Genomic DNA, 26494 nt, shown 5'->3' on the forward strand with positions numbered 1-26494 from the left:
GTTAGACCTACAGAGGCACACTGGCCAGACTGCCACAGCCGGTGTTGAGATGTGGGGAAAAGTCTTGGGACCAAGCTGTCCAGCCTCCCTGGCTCCAGCAGGGGAAAAGCACAGCCTGGAGCTATAGAAATGGGTGCCCTCCTTCCCCCGCCCAGGGAGTTTAGCATGTTAGGCAGTTGCGAGTCCCAGGGCTGGCTGCTGCCGCTCGCCCAAGAAGCTCAAATGGTTTAGACAGCAGACAGGGCCAGCTGGTGCTGGTCGCCCCTCCCCAGAGGAGTTCGGTAGGCTTAAGCAGATTCCACCTGAGAGGCTGTAAGAATCTGCGCATTCCGGGGTTGGGATGCTAGGCCCCGGTGGCAGCGTTAGTTCACGAGTGCGATCTTCCAATCTGCGGGTTGCACAGTTCCATGGAAAAAGCAGTTTCCCCTGCTGGGTGGCATGCTCACTCATCACCTCCCTTGGGTGGGGGAAGGGGTTTCGCTTCCCCGTGTGGCTCTCAGGTGGGGGCACGCCACACTGCTCTTCCTTTTCTCGGTGGGTCACACCAGCCTTCTAGTCAATTTTGACAAGAGAACCTGAACACCTTGGTTGTTGGCGAAAGATTCACACACATATTATGGTTTTTTTCGAAGGGAACCTCCAAAATGTGCTGTCCTAGTCAGTAATCTTGGCTCCACCCACCCCAAAATTGTAATTTTTATCCCAAGCCCTCATGCTACAGATCAAAACAATATAACATTACCAATTGAGAATAAATTTAGCAAATTCAAATCTTTCCCCAGGCTTTCCTTTCATTCTCTAATTCCCAGGTCCCAGTTTTTAGAAGTCTTAAAGTTAAATGAGGATGGGAAATAAGATGAGATTGGATCTGGTCCTCTGTCTACACTAGTTATTTTCTCATCCTGCCATATGCCGTGGAACTCTCTGTATCCTTCATCTCTAGTCTTAGATCCAAGCCTCCTTGTCTTATCTGCTCAGCCTTTTCAATCTCATAAGGGCCATGCACTGTATCTGTAGCACCCCAGGTTATAACAATCCTTGTAGCTTCATTTACACACAAAAGATGTGTGGCTGGGTGTGGTGGCTCACGCCTGTAATCCTAGCACTTTGGGACGCCAAGGTGGGCAGATCACCAGGGATCAGGAGTTCAAGACCAGTCTGGCCAACCTGGTGAAACCCCATCTCTACTAAAATACAAACATTAGCTCAGTGTGGTGACGGGCACTTGTAATCCCAGCTACTCAGGAGGCTGAGATGGGAGAATCACTTGAACCCAGGAGACAGTGGTTGCAGTGAGCCGAGATCACATCACTGCACTCCAACCTGGGTAGCTAGATGTGCTAGCAGATTGAGTTAGCAGAATTTCAAATGTTATGTATTTGAACCAATAAAAGACTAAGATAAAAGAATTTCCAAATTCTCGGTAAAATAATTTATAAACTTAAATTAATTGCAATAGTTTCTCCAGATAATTGTTTGCAATTTGCAAAAATTACTCTGAAATGTATTTGGATAACTAAGAGGCTGCAATAAATATTTGAATTGTAAATTTGGAGCAATGAGGGGCTTAATGACTCCTTCAGATAATAATGTGAATAAATTAGCCATGGCATAGTCACTGAAGTTATTGATTCAAAAATTGAGATCAATGAGGAAATTGACAATCAAAAATAAAAACACAGGTCTATTTAATAATCTAATCTGTGATAAAGCATCAAAGTTAGCAAGGAAAGAATAAACAGTTTAGTAATATGTTAGAATAGTTGATTGATAATTTGGAAAAATTATCTCAAACCACATATCAGTCATAAAATGAATTAATTATTCAAACATAAAATGCCAAATAAAATATGAATTTAGTATTAAATGAGGATATTCCAATCCTAAAATACAACAACATTTCCCATAAAAATATTAATAGACTTAATACATATGAGGTTAAGGAGAACATTAAACATCTTGGGGAGGGTTGAATGTGAGGATGATACTGATGTGGGAGTGCAACGCCTTCCAAGTTAGTGGCAGATGTTAATGCAAGACATGCACCAATTTGGCTCAAAAAGACAGAGACCATGGAAGAATGACAATTTAGTGAGCTAACTTGTTTCCTGAATGAGCTTCCAAAAAGTCTGCTAGTTTGTAATTAATAAGGCCTAAGTCAGATTAGTCAGCAATCTAAAGGCTTAACATGTACACAATTGCTTGCCTCTTTGAAGAATAGGCAGGTGAAGGGTTAGAGAGCTTAAACCACTAACTATTCAAATAGCTAGTCAAGCAGAACTATTATAGTTTTGAAATTAGGTGGCTTTAAATTGACAGCATTTTTTTCCCTTCTATGAGATGCTATATATTGTAAAACAATGATGAAGATATTTTAGTACACCTGAAGACCTGGGAACAAATTAAAATATTTTTCCTAACGCCCATTTATTCTCTAAGCAATTTTACACCACTTCACATATTACCATGTTTTTTTAATTTGTGTTTTTTGTTTTTTTTTTTTTTGCTTTTGTTTTTTAAAACAATTGCTTTTAGTTTTTTTCTTGTGTGGACTATCTGTCTGCTTTTGGGGAGAACCCTATGAAAAGTTTGATCTGCTAAATATCACTATAATTTTATAAATAAATACAAATAAAATATTTCATTTGTAAATAAATACAAACAAAATATTTTGTCACATTGAGTCAGTGGTCTTGACATTATGCTAACTTCTTCAATGCTTTAAAGAGTGTGTTCGGTAAATATATTTGGACCAGACTTGAGATGTAGATTTTTAAGTCCATTGCATATTTAAGCTAGAAAAGATAATATGACTAAAGGAAAGAGCATGAGACAGAGCCATTAAAAAAAAGATTTATGAAGTGTTTATCCAAATGTGGTACATGAGTCATCCACGTGAAAATTATCTTGGTGCTTACAAAAATGTTACACCTGAAGTGGGAGGAAAATCTACTAAATCAGAATTTGTTAGTCAAATCTAGGAGACTACATTAAAAAAAAACAAAAAACAAAAAACAGAAAACAAAAACACCATTCTCTTATTATCTTATATATTGAAATATAGGAAACACTGAGTCATAGGATTGCTAAAGGAAGAGGAGCCTGTGATGAGGGTCTTTAAAGAAGTCATCAGAGGAGTGGAAGAAGTATTTCAGAAGAGAATTCATTTCATTCATTGAATCAAGAAATTAAAGATAGTAGAAGTGCAGGAAGAAATGAGATAATGAAATCATGCTGACATACTAACATTCATAAAAAAGTCAAGCACTGTTGGAACAGAAAATTGTGTTGAGAAAGTCAATATCAATTCAAAGATAGAGCAGTTTCTAACTTTCATTGAAGTCATGTTGTAATGTGGAAAATCATGCATACATATAGTGATAATGAAAGGAAATTACCATTAAGAGCAATTCAGGGGTTACTTAATAACATGACAATAATTTCTTAAATAATCATAGCGTAATCTAATAGGTTATAAAGCAATTGACCCGAAAAAAAAGGAATAAATAGATTCAATGATGAACTGGACCCTTCTATGAACTCTCAAAGGCCAAATGTATATCTCTTAGATTGAAATAATGCTGGGAAAAATATATACACCACAGAATCAGAAAATGCTATAAATCAAACTCTTTCTAACACCACTATCCCTGAAATGACAAAAATCTCTCCCAAAAGATGAACCCTTAAGATGTCTGGACAAGCCAGAGTAGTGTTCTTAGGAGGGAAAATAAACTTTAAAGGATTTAGTATGTAAAGTTTGGCCAAGAAAAATGTAAGGGGGAAATGTAATAATTTTCTGGAATATAATAAGTATGCAAATGGGTTAAACATCATTGAGAGAAATAATTATAGCATAGTTTCATGAATAAAACAATGACCAAAATAAGCAGTTTTAGTACAATTCAGCAAAACATACCAAATGTGAAATATTTTAAAATGTAAATATATTATTGAAAGCTTATTGTTGCAATAATATCTGAATGTTATTTAAAATACATTTACCTCACCACAGAAATTGGAAGAACTAATAAAACACACAGAAAAACTTTTTTCTCTTCTATTAGTATTCTGATTATCGTTATTGTTACTAATTGACAACATTTTAGGTATTTTTCTATAAGGAGAAAGATTTTATGTTATTAGTATAAATTTGATATGATAATAAATACAAAGCTGAACGATATAGACATTCTGTATTCTGCTTAAGTGAAAAACTTTCCATTATTTCTCATGTATGATATTTTTCTTTTGAATAGTAAAATATTCAGAAATCACAAAGCAAAAAAAGAAAGCACATTTCCACAACTATAATTAGGAAAGAAAGACTAATTACTGGAATACCTTCACCATTAAGATTCATGTTTCTAGTAAGTGTACATTGAATTGTCTCCAAATCTTCTCACTTCTTAGAAGGGGCATATAATTTTAAAATACAGGAAAATTCCATTTCAGGTTTCATAAGGCCTATTTTGTATTCATTCTCATGCTTGAATTGCTATGACTATGTCAAAGGAATAGATATATTTAGGGCTGAGTGAAATTTCTTTATAATGTTTTCCATGGACTGAGCTATTTTCAGAACAACTGGGAACCATCATGCAGCTATATACAGAGGTTTTATAGGCCTTTTGTTGAAACTTTAAAAATGTAATGTTACACAGGGGAATATAATATGCCATTTTTGATATAAATTCTTTGCATTTTAATATTCAGTAAGTATTATGCATAACTTGGCTAGTTCATGCTCAAGGCTGTCACCTCTAAATAACTCAGATTTTTTAAAAAGAAAACATAGTACCATGCATTTAGAAATTTATAATCAGTTCAGTCTGAAGAGTATATCTATTTTAGTACAAGTTCTAGTGTTATTACATTTCATAAGATAGCCTTTATTTAAGACTTTGTTGTTCCTCCATTCTTTTCAGTAATAACTGGTTTCAATGAAGAGTGTATGATGGTATATTATTAACGCATTTACTCTTGGACTTTCCTCCCACCTATCTTTCTTTCTGCCACTTTAAGCTGTCAGTCCATTGTATTCAATGGAGCATCAGAAAATACCAGGTTCTTTCAGCAGCACAGCAGGTGCACATTTATGAAGCGTATCTGATATATTCAGCAACAGTCAACAGATTAATGTCACTGTTCACAATCCTTGTTAAGAGAAAAGGGGAAGCAGTGATATAAAAATAAGAATGCTATTTCTTTCATACATTTAAAGACAATTTTAGAAAATGTGGTGAAATAGTCTCTCCAGATTCCTAAATGATAGCCTGTATCACATTTTTTCCAACCTAATTCCTAGACTCATTTGACTTTAAATCTATTAATCATATGTTCATTTATTTAAAGTAACCTGGACTATATATGAGGCTAAAGATGAAGGGATATAAAATATGGATTTAAAAGATAACAATCATTGTCTCAGTCTGTCTAAATGGGCTTGTATAATTCCCAAATTAATTATAATATTAAATACTTCTTTATTTCATTAATTACAATAACAATATATAATATTTAGAAACATATATATATACATATATATACATACACAGGAAATATATGGAAGAGAGTGTTAAATATCTTCTAATTTCTCTTCCTTTTTGTTTTCCTAACATTCATAGTAATCGTGTGTGTGTATGTGGAGGGCGGGGAGTGTTAAGCTTGACATTTGACTTCCCAGGACAGTTTATATTTTCCAAACTTTCTTTCAGCTTGATGTCACCTTGTGACTAATTTTTGGCCAATAAAATATAAGCAAAAAACTTGTGAGGCAGCTTCTGGACCTTTCTTAAAGAAAATTTCAAGTGTTCTTTGACTATAATTCTCCATTCCTATCTTCATTCTATTGCCTGTAACATTCAGATTGTTATCTTACACCACAAGGTCAAAAAGGCATGATATGTACAATAAGATAAAACAAGTAAATGGATAGATGAGGCTGACAGTCATTTTTTTTTTACTGTCAGAGAGGTAAATTGCACATAAGAAAGGAATGTTATAAAAATAATATGGTACTCAATTAGAGTCAGTGATGTAAGAATGAATTTAAGTTTAATTTAGGCATGTATGTGTGTGTGTATATATATATGTATGCATATATATGTGTGTATGTTCACACAGAGAAGATAAAGAAATAATTCTAAGTATTTGTTATTAATATATTACCTAGTTTTACTTGCTAAAAGAACCTAGCATCAGTGACACCTCAGAAGCAACAAGCACACTTAATGCACACGTCTTGGTTTCTAAGTATCTTTTTCATAAAAGGAACTAAAGCTTATTGGAGAAATGACTTATTCTAATTGGGACAAGAAAAATGTAAATTCTGGAGCATCTTTGAATGTAAGGACTTTCTAAAAAATAAAAAAGGATGGTAAATATTAAGAGAAATTGAAGGCAATCTGAAGTAGCTTCTAATTGTCATAACTGGAAAATCTGAGCAACAAAATGAATAATGGAATAATTAATTACAACTCAAAGTGTAAAATAAATACCAATGAGCCATAATGATAAAAATAAGTAATTAAATGACGACTAAAATTAGATAGAAGAGATAAATATTCCTTACTTCCTTACAGACTTCCTCTTAACATGTAATGTCTCCCCACTCCCAAATGTGGAGCTTAATCTCTTCCCCCTTAAGGATGTGCTAAACCTAGTGACATACTTCCAAAGAATAGAATACAGTATATGAAAAAGGAAACAAGGTAATTTAAGAGTGAAAAAAAAAACATGGTACCATAACCAAGTGATGATTGATATCATCAGTAATAATGTGTATCCACTCATGTGATGTGATGAGAAGGGCACCTCACCTCTGTAGTATTCTTGCCCAAAATCAATAACCCGATTTTAATTATGAAAAAATATCAAGCAAACCCAGACTGGGGGGGCAGTCTGTGGGCTATCTGACCAGTATACATCAAGGTCATGGGAAAGATGTGAAGATTGAAACATTGTCACAGACCAGAGGGGACTTCATAGACATGACAAATAAGTGTTTATTGTACCCTGGATTGGATCTTGGAACAGAAAGAGATATTAAAAGACAAGCTGGTAAAATTTAAACGTCGTCTGAATTTTAGTTAATAGTAAGGTACCAATATTGGTTTCTTACATGGTTAACTGTCAAGGAAACTTGGTGAGGCATATACTTTAAATTTCCATATTATCTGTTTTCCTTTTATTGAAATCTAAACGTACTCTGAAATTAAAAGTTTTTTAAGAAACAAACAAAAAGTTATGAAGTAATGGTGCAACAAAAAGAAAGAAGCCTAGATCCTGATACCATGGAATGTCTTACAGCCCTGGTCTCTGACTCTGAATTCTAGATAACAGAAATAAACTTGTATGAATAATTGCTACTTTGGGTATTTAATTCCCAGCCAAACTGAAACTCATATTCATCTAGTAAACAAGCATGAAAATGACAAAAAATCACCAACAAATTTCCAGAAATTACAATGCAAACACAATATGTTTTAGTTTAAGAAAAAAACAAAGTGAATTATGTTATGTATATTTAGGTATATGACAAGATGTTATGGGATACATATAGATGGTAACAGGGTTACTATGGTGAGGCAGATCTATCGTCTTATGAAATTTTTCTTGGTTTTGTGGCAACAACAGCTAAAATCTACTCATTGGGCATGAATTCCATATACAGTACAATTTTATTACCTTTAATCTTTGTGTAGTACATTAGAATTCTAGACTTATTCATCCTACATATCTACTATTTTGTATCCTCTGACCTACATATGCCTATTTCCTCCCCAATCCCTGGTGCTCATAACCAGTTTGGTTCTCTATCTCTGTGTATTTGATTTTTTTTATTATTTCACATATAAGTGAGATCATGCAGTAATTCTCTTTCTGTTTCTGGCTTATTTCACATAGCATAATATCCTCCAGGCTTATTCATGCTGGGGCAAGTGGCAATAGCTTGTTCTTTGTCAGGACTGAATAATATTCCATTATATGTTTGTACAACAGTTTCTTTATCCATTTATCCATCCATCAATGGACGCTAGGATTATTTCCACATTTTGGCTGTTGGAAATAATGCTGCAGTTGACATGGGAGTACAGATATTTTACAAGGCGTTAATTGAATTTCATTTGAATATAGCATATACACAGAAGGGAAAATGTCATGTCATATGGCAGTTTTATTTGTAATTTTTTAGAAACCTCTATATTCACTTTCATAATGGTTGTACTAGTCTACATTTCCACAAACGGGATACAATAGTTCCTTTTTTCCCCACACTCTCACTAACATTTAAAATTTGACTTTTGATAACAGCCATCCTAAAGGGAATGTGGTGGCATTTATAGTGGTTTCGATTTGCAGTTCTCTGATGATTAGTGATGTTGAGTACCTTTTCATATACCTGTTTAATATACCATTTTTATGTCTTCTTTGAAGAAATGTCTACTCAAGTCTTTCGTTCATTTTTTAATTGAGTTTTCTTTTCATTGAGTTGCATGAGTTCCTTATAAAGTTTAGATATTAACCCCTCATCAAATATATGGTTTGCAATTTTTTTCCCAATCCATAGGCTCCTGTTTCATTTTGTTGATTGTTTCCTGTGCTGTGCAGAAAAATTTTAGTTCGATCCAGTCATAGTTACTTATTTTTGTTTTTGTGGCCGAGATGTTGGTATAATATCCAAAAAACCATTATTAAGGCCAGTGTCCAAGAGCTTTGACCCTATGTTCTCATCTAGAGTATTTTGTGTATAGTGCAAGGTAAGGGTTTAATTTTATGCTTTTTTTGTTTTTCTTTTTTTTAATAGAGAAAAGATCTCATTACATTGCCCGGGCTGATCTCAAACTCCTGGGCTCAAGCAATCCTCCTGCCTCAGCCCACCCAGTCTAATTTCATGATTTTATTCATGCAAAAATCCAGTTTTCCCAGAACTATTTAATAAAGAGACTATTTTTTTCTCATTGTGTTCTCTTGGTGCTCTTGTTGCAAATTAGTTGCTCATATATGTTTGCATCTATTTCCGGGCTCTCTATTCTGTTCCACTAGTCTATGTGTCCATTGTTAGGCTAGTATCATACTGTTTTAATTGACATGCACTTGTAATATAATTTTAAATCAGGAAGTGTGGTATCTCCAAATTTGTTTTCCTTTCAGAGAATTATTTTAACTATTTGAGTTTTTTTGTTATTCCATACAAATTTTGGATTTTTTTTTTTCTATTTCTATGAAGAATGCCCTTGGGATTTTGCTATGGATTACACTGAACCAGTATGTTGCTTTGGGTAGTTTAGGCATTTTAACAATTTTAATTCTTCTATTCCATGAGCATAAGGTATCTTTCCATTATTTGTGTCTTCTTCAGTTTTTGTCATTAATATTTTATAGTTTCCAGTGTGCAGATCTTTGACCTCTTTTGTTAAATTTATTTCTAATTATTTCATTTTTATGTTATAATAAATAGGATTATTTTATTGATTTCTTTTTCATATGTTAATTTTTGCATGCTGATTTTTATTCTGCAACTTTATTGAATTCATTCATTATTTCTAATATATTTTTCATGAAATCTTTGGAATACACATATAGGATAATATAATCTGAAAATATAAATAATTTTAGTTCTCCCATTCTGATTTGGATGCTTTTTCTTTTTTCTAGTCTGATTGCTTCTGTCAGTACTTCCATTACTGTGATAAATAGAAGTGGTAAGAGTGGGCATCCTTGCCTTCTACCCGATCTTACTGGGAATGCTTTCTGTTTTTTCCTATTGATTATAATGTTAGTTGTGGGTGTTTCATAAATGACCTTTATTAAGTCAAAAAACTTTTTCTATACCAAAACAGTTGAGAATAAATTTCAAGAAGAAATGTTGGACTTTGTTGAATGCTGTTTCCACATTAAATAAAATAATCGTGCGGCTTTTAACTTTTACTCTATTAATGTGATATAGCACATTGATTGATTTGCATTTGTTAAACCTGCTTCACATGACAAGGATGAATCTCACTGGATTATAACGTATAATGTTTTTGATGTGCTATTGGAATTGGTCTACTAATATTTTATTGAGGATATTTGCATCAATATTCATCAGAGACCTTGATCTGTAGATAATTTTTGTCTTGTGATGTCTTTGGCTTAGGTATCAAAGCAATTTTGGCTTCATAAAATGTGTTTGTAAGTATTTCCTCTAGTTCTATTTTCTAGAAGAATTTAAGAAGTATAGGTATTAATTTTTTTGAATGTATGTTACTATTCAGCTATGAAGCCATCTGGTTGTGAAAATATTTTGCAGGGAGGTTTTTTAGTACTTCTTCAATCTCTTCGTCTGTTATTGGTCTGTTCAGGCTTTCTAATTCTCTTTGACTGAATCTTGGTAGGTTGTATTTTCCTAGGAACTTATTTATTTACTCTAGGTTATCCAATTTGTTGTAATATAATTATTATTCAGAGTCTCTTATGATCATTTTTTTTGTTTCTGAGGCATCCATTTTTATTATTTTTGCATTTTCTCTTTTTATCATAAACTTGCTAAGCATTTGTCAAATATTTATTTTAAAAACTCTTAGTTTTTTTTTTATGATTCTTCTGTTCTCAATTTAACTTATTTATATTCTGATTTTTATTATTTCCTTCCTTCTGTTAATTCTAAATTTAGTTTGTTCTACTTTTTCTAGCTTCTTAATGTGTAATGTTGGACTATTTACTTTGAACATCTTTTTAATGAGGCATTTATTGCTATAAATTTTCATTTTAGAACTGCTTTCTTTGCTTCCCATAGGTTTTGGTATATTGTATTTTCATTGTCATTTGTTTCAAGATATTTTTTAATTTCTCTTTTGATTTATTCTTTGACATTTTGATGACTCGTGAGCATGTTTAATTTCAACCTAACTTTACAAGCTTCTTCCTGTTATTGGTTTCCAGCTTCATAAAATTCTGGTCTGAAATGATACTAGATAATATTTAAATCTTAAGTTTGTTAAGACTTTTTGTGGCCTAACTTATAATCTGTCCTGGGCATTTTCCATGTACATTGGAAGAAAATGTGTTCTGCTACTGTTGAATGAAATCATCTGCATATATCTACTAGGTCCATTTGATAAATAATTGAATTCAAGTCCGGTATTTCCTTATTGACTTTCAGTTTGGTTTATCTATTTATTGTTCAAAGAGGAATACTGAAGTTCCCTATTATTAATATATTGCTATCTATTTCTCTCTTCACCTTCATTACAATTTGCTTTATGTACTTAGGCGCTCCAATATTGGATACAGAAACATTTGCAGTGGTTACATCTTCTTTATAAATTTACCACTTTATTGTTAAATAATAACCTCCTTTATCTCTTGTGACAGCTTTTGTTTTGAAGTCTGTTATATTAGGTATAAACAATGGGCACCCCTGCCCTCTTTTGGTTACTATTTCCATGCAATATCTATTGTCCTTTCATTTTCCAGTATGTTATCCACAAAGCTTAAGTGGGTCATTTGTAGTCAGCATATAGTTGAATATTGTTTCCTTTTTTATTAATTCAGCTACTTTATGTCTTTTGATTTGAGAAATTAATCCATTTAACTTTCGTGTCATTATTGATAGGTAAGGACTTGCACGGTCATTTTGTTATTTTCTCGTTGGGTTGTAGCAGCTTTCTTCCTCTCTTGTTTCCTATCTTTGTGATATTATATTTTTCTATAGTGCTGAGCTTTGATTCCTTTTACTTTATCATTCATATATCTGCTATAGCTTTTTGTTTTGTGGCTAATATCCAGCTTACATAAAACATTTTATAGTTATGATCTACTCTTTTAAGCTGATAACTACTTCTGTCACATAAAAAATATTATACATTTACCATCCCCACAGCTGATGTTCACATGTCACAATTTGCATCTTTTTATATTGTATATTCCTTAACAACTTATAATACCTTTAGTTATTTTTTGACTACTGTGCCTTTAACCTTTATACTAGAGATATGTATAATTTATATATCATCTTTACAGTATTGGAGTATTTTGGATTTCACTATGTAGTTATCTCTATTGGTAAGTTTTGTATTTTCATGTGTATTAATGATAGTAAGTATCATCCTTTTGGTTCTGCTTGAAGAACTCCCTTAAGCATTTCTAGTGAAGCATGTCTGGTCATAATGAATTTCTTCAGCTTTTGTTTATCTGTGAAAGACTATTTCTCCTTCATTTCTGAAGAATTTTCTTGGCATAGTAGTATTATTGGAAAGCATTTTTGTTTTGGTTTGGTTTAGTTTGGTTTTTGATTTTTTTTTTATTTTCAGAACTTTGAATATATCATCCCATTCTCTCCTGGTCTGCAAGACTTCTGAGAAATCCACTGATAGTCTAATGAAGATTTCTTCCTCTGTGACATGATGCTTTTCTCTTGCTTCTTTTAAGATTTATCTATTTGTTTTGACTTTGACAGTTTGATTACCATGTGCCTTGAAAAAAACCTCTTTGGGTTGAATCTATTTGGGAACCTTTGAGCTTCATGGATTGAGGTATCCCTATCTTTCCTAAGACATGGAAAGTTTTTGTTGTTGTTGTTGTTGTTTTTGCGACAGAGTCTCACTCTGTCACACAGACTGAAATGCAGTGGCGCAATCTTGGCTCACTGCAGCCTCCACCTCCTAGGTTCAAGTGATTCTCCTGCCTCAGCCTCCCAAGTAGCTTGGATTACAGGTGCCCACCACCATGCCCAGCTAATTTTTGTACTTTCAGTAGAGACAGGTTTTCACCTTGTTGGCCAGGCTGGTCTTGAACTCCTGACCTCAAGTGATCTGCCAGTCTCAGCATTTCAAAGTGTGGGATTACAGGCATGCATCACCACACCCAGCCACAACAATTATTTTCTTAAATAAGGTTCTGTCCCTTTCTCTTTCTATTTTCCTCTGGAACTCCACAAATGAAAATATTTATTTGTAATCATGTCGCATAAGTCCTGTAGGCTGTCTTCCCTTTTTTATTATTTTTCCTTCTTTGTGCGAGTCATTTCAAAATACTTCACTTCTAGTTAATAGATTCTTCTTGATCTAGTCTGCTGGTGAAGCTCTGTATTTTTTTCTATTTCAGTGATTAAGTTATTTATTTACGAAATTTCTCTTTGGATCTTTTTTATGATATAAAATTTTTATAATAGAAAAAACTATAAAATTTATGACATAAATTCTCTTTGTTAAGTTTTTCATTCAAGTTACAAATTTTCTGATTTTATTAAATTGTCTGTTCACATTCACTTGTATCTCACTGAGTTTCCTTAATATCATTATTTTTAATTTACTTTTAGACAATTGGCAAATTTATATTTCTTTAGGATTAGTTACCAAATAATTATTGTGCCCCTTTGGTGATGACATGTTTTCTTGCCCTTTACTGTCTTTCGTGTCCTTGTATTAATGTCCATGCATCTCGTAGTGCATTCACCTTGAGAGCCTTTTATATGAGATTTTCACTGGCATATGGACCTGAGGGTGCCAGTTTGGCAGGATATGGAAGTCTGGTTTTGTTTTCTCACAATGGGATAGTCTCCATGAAGCTTCTTCAGTTGTGATTAGTTAGTGATGAGTGTGGGTGCCTCAGTGGTCTAGGTTGAAGGAATTTGTGCCAATGATAATGGATTTACAGGTTATTAGGGCAAGGGCTCTAGGGATTCTTTTTTCTTGTCTTCCTCAATGTGCTTTAGTTTTAAATCTTATTTTTAGCAACCCATAAAACCCTATCAGTTAAAAACATTTTATACTTAACTTTGTTCATTTTAATTCACATGTTCTAATCAGCAATAAGCTTACATATCAATATCCCTATATTGATAACGGAAACATGGATGCTTTAAACATGAGAATTTGGAAAGTTGAAGCTCTTCCGAGATTCTCACATTTTCAGAATAACATTTACAAAATTAAGCCTGAAATTATGTTAGATATTGTACTAGATTCATCTAATTTATGGTCCCAGTCAATAATTTTCTTTCCTTATATCCTATGGAATGTGAATTCACAAGTTCTTTACTTCAAGACGTGGAGTTTCTTTTTTCTTTTTCTCATCATCTCTTGAATATGAGCTGAGCAGCATAGTATGTACTTTGACTAATGAAATGCAGCAAAAGTGAATTGTGATATTTTAAGACCCAGGTCTCAGAAACCTGTATGCTACTGCTTCCATTAGATTTCTGCCTCAGACCTGAGACCAAGTCTGGACTAGCCTGTAGGAGGATGAAAGAATATATGGAGGAAAGCTAAATCTCGAGCATATGAACCCTGGTCAAGATCAGCAGAGCCTGTTCTACATAAGGAAAACTGCCTAGTTAACCAATAGGCTGGTGATAAATAATAAATTGTTTTATTTATAGAGTGGTTCATTATTCAATGACAACTTACAAATACAAAGCTCTATTCTTACATGTTGACTTCATATAAATCTCTCATCCAAATGGTCCACTCCCAGAGCAGTGCCTAGGTCAAAAGATCATATAGAAAAATAAAAAATAATGTCAAAATGGCTATAATAATGTGAATGGATCTATAAAGCAGTATTTTTTTAATCTATATTTGTCACCTAGTCACCAAACTTAAATGCCACGAGGCCCCACTCCAAACTTTCAACCCAATTCCAATTTACATACTTTCTTCAACTTTTACTCCTATTAATTCTGCATTATACATTCTGAAACAACTCTACAAAAAATACAAAAATTAGCAGGGTGTGGTGGTGCATGCCTGCAGTCCCAGCTGCTGGGGAGAGTTAAAGTTGAAGGATCACTTGAGTCCAGGAGGTTGAGGCTGTGGTGAGCTGAGATCACACCACTGCACTCCAGCCTTGCACTCTAGCCTTGGTGACAGGGAAATATCCTGTCTCAAAAAAATAAAAAAATATAAAATAAACTTATGATAACTAATAAGTTCAGCAAGGTTGACAGATACAAAACCAATATACAAATATCAATTTTATTTCTATGCACACTTACATTGAACAAACAAGCACACTTACATTGAAAATGGAATTAAGAAAGTAATTCAGTTTACAATAGTATCAAAAAATGAAATAGAAATAATGTAAAAAAGAAGTGCAAAACTTGTACTCTGAAATCTACAAAACATTGTTAAAATAAATTAAACCTCTAAATAATTGGAGAAACATTCTGTATTTATGGAACCAAAACATTTAATATTGTTAAAATAGCAACACTCTCAAACTGTCTACTGCTCAACAGATTCAATGCAATCCCTATCAGTACCCCAAAAGACTTCTTTGTAGAAACACATGATGCATCTAAAATTCATATAAAATTGTAAGGGACCCAAAATAGTCAAAATGATTTTGAAAATGAATAACAGGGTAGGAAACCTCACACCTTCATATTTCAAAAATCACCACAGTGTGGAACTGGCACAAGGACGTAAACCAATGGAATACAATTAAGAGTCCATAAGTAAAGCCACACATCTATGGTCAACTGATTTTCAACAAGGGTGTCAAGACCATACAATGAGAAAAACAATGGTGTTTTCAACAAATGATGTTTTGTCAACTGTGTAGCTACATGCAAAGGAATGAAGTCAGACCCTTAACTAACACACACACAAAAATTTTCTCAAAATAGTCAAAGACCCAAATAGAAGAACTAAAGCTATAAAACTATTGCAAGAAGTCATGAGGTAAGCCTTTATGACGTTGAGTTCAGCAAGGGATTATTAGATATGACATCAAAGGCAGAAAAGAAGAGATAAATCTGACTTCATCCAAGTAAAAAAACCTTTTTGCTTCACAAGACACCATTAAGACAGTAAAAAAATACAACCCATAGACTGGGAGAAATATTTGTAATTCATACATCCGATAAGGGACTTGTATCCAGAATATATAAAGAACTCTGATAACTCAATAACAAAAAGACAATCCAAATAAAAATGGGAAAAATATTTAAATAGACATTTTTTCAAGTAAGGCATAAAAATAACCCATAAGCGTGTGAAAACATGCTCAACATGACTAGACATCAGGGAAATGCAAATCAAACCCACAATGAAATACCACTTCACACCCGCTAGAATGGCTAGTATAAAAAAGTCATATAATAACAAGCATTGCCTAGTGGTAATGTAAAAAACATTGCAGTCACCTTGGAAAAAAGTCTGCCCTTCCTTAAATTATTAAACAGAGAGTTACTATATGATTTATCCATTCTAAGTTACATGACATGACACTTAAAAATCATATCACTAGTTATATATCTCTATAACTCTTACATTAAGTCTTATATACCTAAAAGTAATGAAAACATGTATCCACATACAAATGTGAACACAAATGTATATAGCAGCTTTATTTATAATAGCCAAATTGTGGAAACAGCCCAAGGGTCTATCAGTTGATGAAAGAATAAACAAAAAGTCGTATATTCATATGATGAAGCGTAATTTGGGCATCAAAAAGGAATAAAGTAATCTTGGGTGCCAGAGGCAGAATGCTGTGGTCTGAATATTTGAAATCAAAACTCATGTGTTGAAACCTAATCCCTAAGTTGATGGTATTAGAAGGTAGGGCCTTTCAGTGGTGATAAGTCATGAGGCCTCAAATCTCGTAAATGGGATCAGTGCCCTTGTAAAAGAGACCTCAGAGAGTTAGCTAAACCTCTCTACCATGTTAGGACACAGCAAGAAGGCACACTCTATAAGCCAGAAAGAAGACCATCACCAGACCCCAAATCTGCTGCTGCCTTGATCGTGGACTTCCCGGCCTTCAGAATAATCTGTTGTTTACAAGTAACCTAATTTATAGAACTTTGTTATAAAAGCCTGTATTGACCATGAATATTGATTATTATATTATTTTATTCAGCTGAAATGCCCAGAATAGGTAAATCTGTAGAAACAAAACCAGATTACAGTTTTCCTGAGACTGGGTAGAGGTTGATAGCTCTAGGGTACAGGCTTTCTTTTCAACGTGATAAAAATGATACGCAGTTGACAATGGTGATCACAGTCGCAAACATCTGTGATTATGCTAAAATTCACTATGCACTTGAATGTTCAAATCATACAGCATGCGCTACATTTCAATGAAATTATCAAAAATTAAATGATTAGTTGGTTTTTTTTTTTTTTTTGAGATGGAGTCTCGCTCTATTGCCCATGCTGGAGCACAGGGTTTTTTTTTTTTTTTTTTTTATTATAAGTTCTAGGGTACATGTGCATAACGTGCAGGTTTGTTACATATGTATACTTGGGCCATGTTTTTTTTTTTTTTTTTTTTTATTGCATCATTTATTCTTGTGTGATTTTTCTTTGTAACTCCAAAGAGCAGAGTTTGAGAGTTTCTATTGATTTCACTTGGTATTTTGTGTTTTTCTTTTTAAATATTCCCAGTGACTGTGCAGTATTATTACACTGTGATTTTAACTTCCATTTTTCTGATGGCAAATAAAATAAGCCTCTCTTTTATGTTTATCGTGTAATTTTGATACTCTCCTTTTGTGAAGTGCCTGTTTAAAGCCTTTATCCATTTTTCTGTTGTATTTTTTGCCTTTCTCTTAAAAATTCATAGAAGTACTTTATATATTCTGAAGGCAAGACCTTTGTTTAAAATACATACTGCAAATATCTGCTTCCATTTTCTTGCTTGCTTTTACAACCTTTAGTAATGTCTTTTACTAAACAGAAATTATTATTTTAATATAGACCACAACACAACATTTTTTTATGGTGAATGCTGTTGATAGCCTAAGGAAATTTTGCCTAGACCAAGGTCATGAAGATACTCTCCTATGTTTTCACTTTAAACATTAATGATTTTTTTCACATTTTCATGCAAATAAATATATAGCTTAAAATAGACATCAAGATTTTGTTTCCTTTTTCCATATGAGTATCCAATTAGCTCAGAATTAATTGTGAAAAAAAAGTACGTTTTTTCCTCATTAAATTGCTGTGATACCTTAATCATAAATTAAATAACAATATATCTTCAGGTCTATTTCCCGGCTTCTGTTATTTTTGACTTGTAAAAATTATATATTTGGCAGTTGTTGGAAGCAGTAGTGTCCTACAAATATTGTTTTGGACAAGGTTGATAGTATTGATCAAGTTATTTATATCTTTACAGTTTGTTTAAACTATATTTTTTTAATTGCTCAGAAAACAGTGTTAAACTGTGAAGATTATAATTATTCTATTTTTCCATTTATTTTTTGAAAATTTCCACTTTGTGTATTTGGATTTATTTATTTACAAGTGTAAAAATAATAAGTAAATTATCTGGGATTTTCTTCACAGACAGGTATTAATTTTAGATTTTATTTTTAAAAACAAATACAGGACTATTTTTTCTTTTTTTTTGCAGTTTATTCTTGGGTGATTTTTTGTAACTTGTATACATTAAGATGACTGTTCATTGTATCTAAGTTGTCAAATTAATTGAAATTATTTCTTTTTATTATCATATTATGATTTTGTCATCTTTAAGTTGATAATTAAGTTGTTTATAAATGTATTGCATATTTTTTCAAATTTGGGGATTTTCTAGGTTATTTCAATGTAGTCAGAAACTATAATTTAAATTATTTCAAATCATTGCAATTGTTAAGGCTTATTTTATAAACCAGCATATTGTCAGTCTTGATGACTTTCTTACGTGCATTTGAAAAAAATGTATTTTCTGTAATTGTTGGATGCAGTGTTCCATACATTCCAATTAGAACAAGTTCATTGATTTCAGTGCCCTCGTTTCACTTTTCTATTCTTATGGATGTTTTTTTCTTTTGTTCACTTTTGTCTATCAGCTACTGAAGGAGATATGTTAAAGTGTCAAACTATGAATGTGACTATCTACCCCATTTGCTTTTACAGAATTTTGCTTTACATATTTTGAAGCTCTGTTATGGGGTACATGCAGGTTTTGAATCAAAACATGTTCCTCATGGGTTGATATCTTCATCTTCCTGAAATATTCCTTTTTAGGTCTAGTGATGTTGTTTGCATATAAGTTTGAGGTAACCAATAACACTCGTAAGTATATACAGTTAGGGAGAGAATTAACGAATTGGAAATTAATATTGAGATATCATGCAGAGTGTTGCACAGAAGCACTGATACTAAATATAAAAGGCAATTAAGGCATATGGAGGTTGAGAGAATATTTTCTAACATAATTACTTTTGTATGTTTTCCCCAATTCTCTATTTTTTTCTGTATGTTTCTTTTCATTCATGAATTTATCAGCTACCAGATTTTCCATGTATTAATACCCATGCATAAAAAGTCACGTTTTTGTTTTTCTGTAAGAGTCATATGTCACCCAAATTCATGTTATGTATGAAACACAAACATCTCTGAAATCACGACAAATGTGGCCCAAATTGTTAAAACCCGGGCAAGGCCTATCTCATGCCTTTAACCTCACCATTTCAGACTTCCTCTTTTTACACTGTCAATTTCTCTTGATTCTTATGGGTTTTAGTATGGTTTGTAAGTTCCTAGATTCCATCAACATGAAAGTACAACAAAACCATTATTTTCTTAGCAAAACTGTGGACACTTCCAAATATATACCATGCCCCCTCCCCGCCGGGAATCTACTCTATAACCTCAGCAGCCTGACTTGTGTTAGATGATGACAAGTTTGGCAGCAAAAGCTATTTTAAAAAGGAGTTAGTGAAGAACAGTTGGTTGAAGTTTTACCTTTACCTGTTTATTAGAAATCACACTTTGATTAGCTCATATGTAGTTACCTTTTTAAATGCAAGATGTACAACTCTTGTTTATATGTTATATAAACGGGGTATTTTTTTCCTTATCTGTCACACTTTTTGAAACTATGTCTTTATTCTCATACACACAAATAAAATTGAGTACAATAGTTGCCCTTTATCTGCAGTTTTACTTTCTAGTTTCAGTTGCCCACAGTTAACTGCAATTCAAAAACACCACATGGAAAATTCCAGAAATAAACAATGTATAAGTTTTAAATTGAAAGCTTTTCTGAGACGCATAAGGAAATCTTACATCAGCCTACACCACTTTGTCCTACCTGGAATGTAAGTCATCCCTTTGTTCAGCATATCCAGTTGTCACTTGTAGTAGCCTCAGTTTTCAGATCAACTGTAATAGTGTCACAGTCTTTGCCTTCAAGTAACCCTTACTTTGCTTAATAACGGGCCCAAAACATAGAATAAGTGATGTTGGCATAATGTTATGATTTTCCTATTTTATTACTATTGTTCCTAGTTTTGTACTATGCTTAATATATAAATTAAACTTTATCAAATGTATGTAAGCATAGGAAAAATATAGTATATGTAAGATTAGGTACTTTCCACAGTTTTAAGCATCTGTTGGGGTTCTTGGAATGTATTCTCCCTTGGATAAAGGGGGACTACCGTGTTTATCTAGCTCTGCTTCTCTCAAGGTTTTAACAAGTACAGAATTGTGTTATACATTTCAAACTTAGTTTTTTAATCACCTAGTAGCAATATGGGTTTCAGTTTAAAGAAATATCACCAAGATAAGAGACTTAGTGAAATTTTACTACTTATTGAAAGAGTGAAGAAGGCAATTTCAGGCAAAGCCAGATATCTGATAGTAAATCTCATTAGCCCCATATCAGCTCTTCTTTGAAAATACAAGCGCCATGCTGTTAGCAATAAACTGAGATTCTAATGCCTTTCCAGGACTCCCAATTACAATGTTAAATACAAGTGTAAATAATTAAATGTACATATATTTAACCTGAATTGCCCAATGGACATGCCGTTATCACTTTCTGCCTCCCACCAAACTTTGTCAGTTGTTGGTAAAATACTGACATGGTAATAAAGAAAAGGGGAAAACAAAGGTAGTCAGAACATGATAGCCCCCACAGTGCTTAATCCATAAAGCAGGAAACACAAATTGGTGAATTGGAGCGATGACATGGTTACACTGAACTACAGAAAAAGGCCCCTTAGGGGACTAGCAGGAAGTAAATTGGGTTCTATTTTGAGATGATGGTTCATCTACATTGTTGTAATTATTTAAATAATTAATTTCATAATGAGAGAAGCTTATAAAAGCCAAAGCCATGCTGAGTTGCAAATCTAAAATTCTCTGATGCTAAATCAGAGGCGTTTGTCTGCCATAATACATACTTTATTATTTTAAAAATGGCATAGTCTTTCAGTATTGCAGAGGCTGACTTGCTAGGCTTTTCTTCTAGCCCAGACCAAACAGAAAGAAGTTTTTTTCCTTGCCAAGAAAACATGAAATGTTCATTCACATCCAGCTTAGGCAGCCAAAAGCCCTATAAAATATATAAGGAGGATATGCAAGGTCAGGATCAAGGAGTCTGAAGGGGCAGAAAGTTGCCAGAATGCAGTGAATCTGGTCTGTAAGGCAACTGTCAGTCTACAATAAACAGGTCAAGACTAGGTGTGAGTCAGAGCATATTAAATAAAGGCAGTGAGTTAAACACCACAAGGTCAGGTTAGATGGATAACCCTAGAGTCTCAGGAGGTTTTGAAAAGCAGAAGGTCAGCAAAGACTGAGAATATGGGAGAGAAACACTACGAAATCAAACACATAGAAGGAAAATCAACTTGACTTTATGGTAGATTTATTTTTTGCTTGCCCTGTCAGAAGAAAAAAAAAAAAAAAACCGAGTGTAATTCTAGGCGTGAGCACTTAAGTGAGACATATAAGGGGAAAGTTTGAAAATTCAATAAGTAAATAAAATAAAATTATTTTTCTAATCTCTTTTGTAGTCTCTCCTCATAGGGATATCCTTCCCTCCAATTCTTCACTGACATTAACACTGATATTATTTTCTCTCTACAAGTAACTCAGCATTTGCCCTGCTCTCAATTGTGTGCATGTAACAATAATAGCTTCATTGTTCTAGTTTTATCTCTATGCCATTGACCTTCACTTTTATTCCACTTTAGCCATTTGCTTCCAATACTGCACCCTGAATTTTCTCATTTCCTGAACTGCTCTATCCCTGAAGTCTTAAACACATGCTGTTCCACTTTCAAGCAACAACTGCCTATCCTTCACCTAATTTCAAACCTCGCCATTGTTCCTCAAGCTTACCAAGATTTACAGATACTTTATTCCTGCTTTTTCTAAATCTTTGCAGTTTCTCTTCTTCCTTGCTTCCTTCTTTGGTTATTTCTGGGGAGCAGGACAACATAGTGGTTAACAGGATAACACAGTGATAAAGAATGCCTGAGTTTGAAATCCAGCTTCTTCGCTCTTTAGAGTCAATCTAAATAACAAACAGAGGTTTTCTAAAACAGTATCTATTTGAAAGTAAGACATTGCAATAAGAGCATGCATACCATAGTAAACAATGTGCATATTCATGGAAGTAAAAGAAGATAAAGGTTTTTGAAGGAAAAACATGAGGATTACATAATTATTTTGAGATAATTATTCTTGGCTATAAGGATCAGTAACAAGGGTGGCACCATTCTGGGGCTGGACAGGCAGTTGCTGGGAAAATGTCTTCCCAGAAGTGTTTTATTGTGTAAGGTTGTAATGACCTTTGTGAGAAGTTGTGGTTTTTGCAAAATATTTTCTGGTAGCTTTTGTTATCAAGCATTTACGCTTGAGAACCCTCTCTTGATGGCCTTTCCTGGCTCTATTTGTCAGGGTTTAAGTTTTTGTTGTTGTTTAACATAAATAACTCCATTTTTATTCTCACAGCATTCACATTTCTCCCTTTTGACAAAAATCTTTCTCTAAAAGCCTCGATGATTAAGCATCCTGTAGTCAGATTTGGATCGTTCATCAGCATCAGGATAGACCTGCCCCAGGTTTCTGGTCTGGTCCCATATGGGAAGAAGTAATTGGCAATGTCAAAACCCTTTCGGCAAGTAGGGAGGTTTGAAGGGAGTGACTTTCAGGTTAAGTTCAGCTGGAGCCCATTATGAAGTTCAATTTTGTCTGTTCCATGGTCTTTTGCTATCATCTTAAAGTGCTTGGTTAGCACTGTTCTGTTAGGAGTTGTACTTCTGCAAAAATTTAATAAGTAACAGATATAGAGCTTCAAAAGGGAAAATACAAAGTAAAACTAATAGTTATATGACAATCCCAGTTTGCCTAATGATTTTGAGCTGTGAACTTAGGTTTAAAGGCTAACAATTGAATAAATCAAGTGACCATTATCCTGTCAAGTGAAAAGATAGGCATTAAGAGAGGTAGTCTCATTATGACATGGAGCCTTATTCTGATGTTTTGGTAAAAGCTGTCTACAGTGTGAAAACATCAACTTCTTATTCTGGTTTGCAGTTTGAATGTTTCTGGCTAGGACAGGTGGCAATTTGGTGAACTTTTGTATGGCCCATACATTAAGCATGAAACTTGTGTTTTAAAATTATAAAATGATTCTCATCTACAAAATACTGATATATGACAGTTCAAAATTAATTGTTTCCTAGGTTTTCATGAGAAAATGTTACTAAAAGTTAAAATTCTAACTAATATAATGTAATTATGATATAAATTGTATCTAAAAAGTAAGATGTGTTTTAATGAGAAAAATCATATGAAAGGCATAATAAATATGTGCTCTTTATTGAGGAAAAATCTTAATTTTGTCTAATTTAGATATTCTTTAAAGATTATTACAAAAAGTAAATTTAGGAAGGAAATAGAAACAAGATAGAAAGGACCCAGTAAGTAGGAAAGAGAAATGTGAAGAAAGTTAGGAATATGAAAAAGCATTTTTGTTAAAAGTCAAAAATAAAAATAAATAATTTGTATAAAAAAGAAAATTGTGTGATAAATTTTTGTCCTAAATTACAATGACTGTTTATTTAAGAAAGAGGAATTATAGGACAAAGCAAAAGTCCACGCATGTCACCAAAGATTCATGCAGGTTGCCAAATGTTTGTGAAGGATGAATTTATGAAATAAATTTTGTGTATGCCCTAGTTGGCTATAATTTGAAGGGACGTATTTATAATTCTTTGTAAAGACTGATCTTTGATATTAAAAATACATTGATGCAAAACTAAATATTTAGCATTTGTTTAACTTTTAAGTTCAGAGGTACATGTGCAGTATGTATAGATTTGTTACTTAGGTAAATGTGTGTTATGGGAGTTTATTGTACAGGTTATTTCATCATCCATAGTCATTTATTTAGAAACAATAAGACTTTTCTGAAATACTGATCTACTCTCAGAATATTTGCCAAAGTTTTTGATCTCGAATTTCTGTAGCTTTTTTCTGCTTTATGGACTTCATTTAATTTCCCTAGTTTCAGGTTTGTGATGCTTCTTTTTTATTTAGAATGATAATTTTATATCTGGAAATAGAATTTTCCTCTTGAAGCTTCTCAGATTCATATCTCAGAAGATCATGTGATTTGCAGTTCATGCATCATTGCCTTTTGCTCTTCCTCTTTCTCCCCTTGAGAAGGTCTGAGACAATAACTTTCTTCATCTTTTTCATTACCTCTTGTAACATTTGCCCCCAGTTCTAACTCTGCTCTTATGGCCTGATGCTGAAATATTAATCTTAATACCTAAAAAAGCAATCTTTTCCTCTAGTAAAATTTGATTCTGTACTCTTAGCTTTTTTGACATGTCTAAGTTGTTTCATCTAACGAGGAAATTTTACATGTTTTTACTTTTTCTAATATCTACGTATTCCCCTGCTCGAGGTACTAATTTCATCATTTACATTCCTCAATAATGTGGTATACACTCATAACCTTGGACACACATTCTTCTGGTTAAATTCAAATACCTTTTGGTCAGGTTCAACTTTCAGGAGTCACGGAAAAAAAAAAAAAGTACACAAACAACAAAAAACAACAAGAACAACAACAACAAAAAATGACAAATAGAGCCAGGAAAGGTAATAAAGAGAAGATTCTCATGCAAAAATGCCTGATAATAAAAAGTATCACAAAAGACCACAATCTTGCACAAACGCCATCACAACCTTACACCAAAAACAAAACAACTACTGGCCGGGCGCAGTGGCTCACGCCTGTAATCCCAGCACTCTGGGAGGCCGAGGCGGGTGTATCACGAGCTCAGGAGATCGAGACCATCCTGCCTAACACGGTGAAACCCCGTCTCTACTAAAAATGCAAAAAATAAGCCGGCGTGGTAGCGGGCACCTGTAGTCTCAGTTACTCCGAAGGCTGAGGCAGGAGAATGACGTCAATCGGGAGGCGGAGCTTGCAGTGAGCCGAGATGGCGCCACTGCACTCCAGCCAGGGCTACAGAGCAAGACTCCCTCTCAAAACAAAAACAAAACAAAACAAACAAACAAAAAAACAACTACTTCTGCAATGACATCTGCCTAGCAACTGCCTGTTCAACCCTAGAATAGAACCACGCTTGTTCTTGTAGCCAAGGTAATAATTATCTCAAGGTAATTATATAATCATCCTCACTTTTTTCTTAAATCTTTGTTTTCCTTTTCCTCCCTGAATATGCACACATTTACCATGGCGTGCGTATTTCCATTTCCAAACAAATATCATTTTATTTTAGAGAGCAACTCCCCCTTTGTTATTTAAGCTGACATAAATGTCCAGAAGAAGACCTCAAGAAAGATCACTTCTGGTAGCAATCAGCCATTTCTAGAACTAGTGTGTAGTACCCATTTGAGCCCTTCGAGCTCTCTGCTTCTGCAGCTCACCTTTTCTTGCATGGGTGAGTCTTCTTTCAGGTTGAGCCATCCTCTTTTTGCTTGAAGATTTTGACTTTATTCAGGATCTGATTTGGATAAGGGAGTCTTACTAGACGACCTTACATCCTGCCTGGGATGGTGAAAGACTACCTTTTCTGGAAAGTTTGTATCTGGTATAAAGACAAATGTCTTTCTAGTGTGAGTGCTCTTATTTTTACAGAATTTATGTTCTGTCTGTAAAGGCTGCATTCTCTGACAAATTTGAGTTTTTTTTGAGAGCAAAAATAAACATTTTAAATAGTTGGTACATAATGGCTAGTTAAAAGCCAGGAGGGCAGCAGCTGTCGCCATCTAAAACACTGGTCCAAACTCCTCTAACATCCCCTGATAAAACTTACGGGATTTCCTTTGCTCTCAAGTGATTAATATAAAATAGAAGGGGATTCATAAACATTAACACATGCCAGGTTTTCTGGGACTCCAGCAGGCTACTTATTATGACTCATTCTCATGTACATTTTTATACTGATGGGCAAATTAAATAAAAGAAAATTCAGAGCCCAAATGATCATCATTAAAACGCTCTGTGAAAATCTCCAACTACAGAATTAATATGTGGAGGCTTTTAAGTTCTCTTTCTACTTTTTTTTTTTCTGCCTACTTTGAATCTGCTCACTCTTCTGCAGGTGTTGTGAGAAAACTCATTCTCATGGCATTTTAGCCAAGATAAAAAAGATTTTTTTAAGTTTTTTTTTTTTTTTGAAGACTGTTGCTTTGAATTTTATTTTTACTTTAAAAATTATATTTTGTCATAAAACTCCCTATTAAGCATTAATTAAAAAATTTTTTTTATT

This window comes from Colobus angolensis, unplaced genomic scaffold (assembly GCF_000951035.1).
Source record: "Colobus angolensis palliatus isolate OR3802 unplaced genomic scaffold, Cang.pa_1.0 Scaffold543, whole genome shotgun sequence".
Classification (NCBI taxonomy): domain Eukaryota; kingdom Metazoa; phylum Chordata; class Mammalia; order Primates; family Cercopithecidae; genus Colobus; species Colobus angolensis.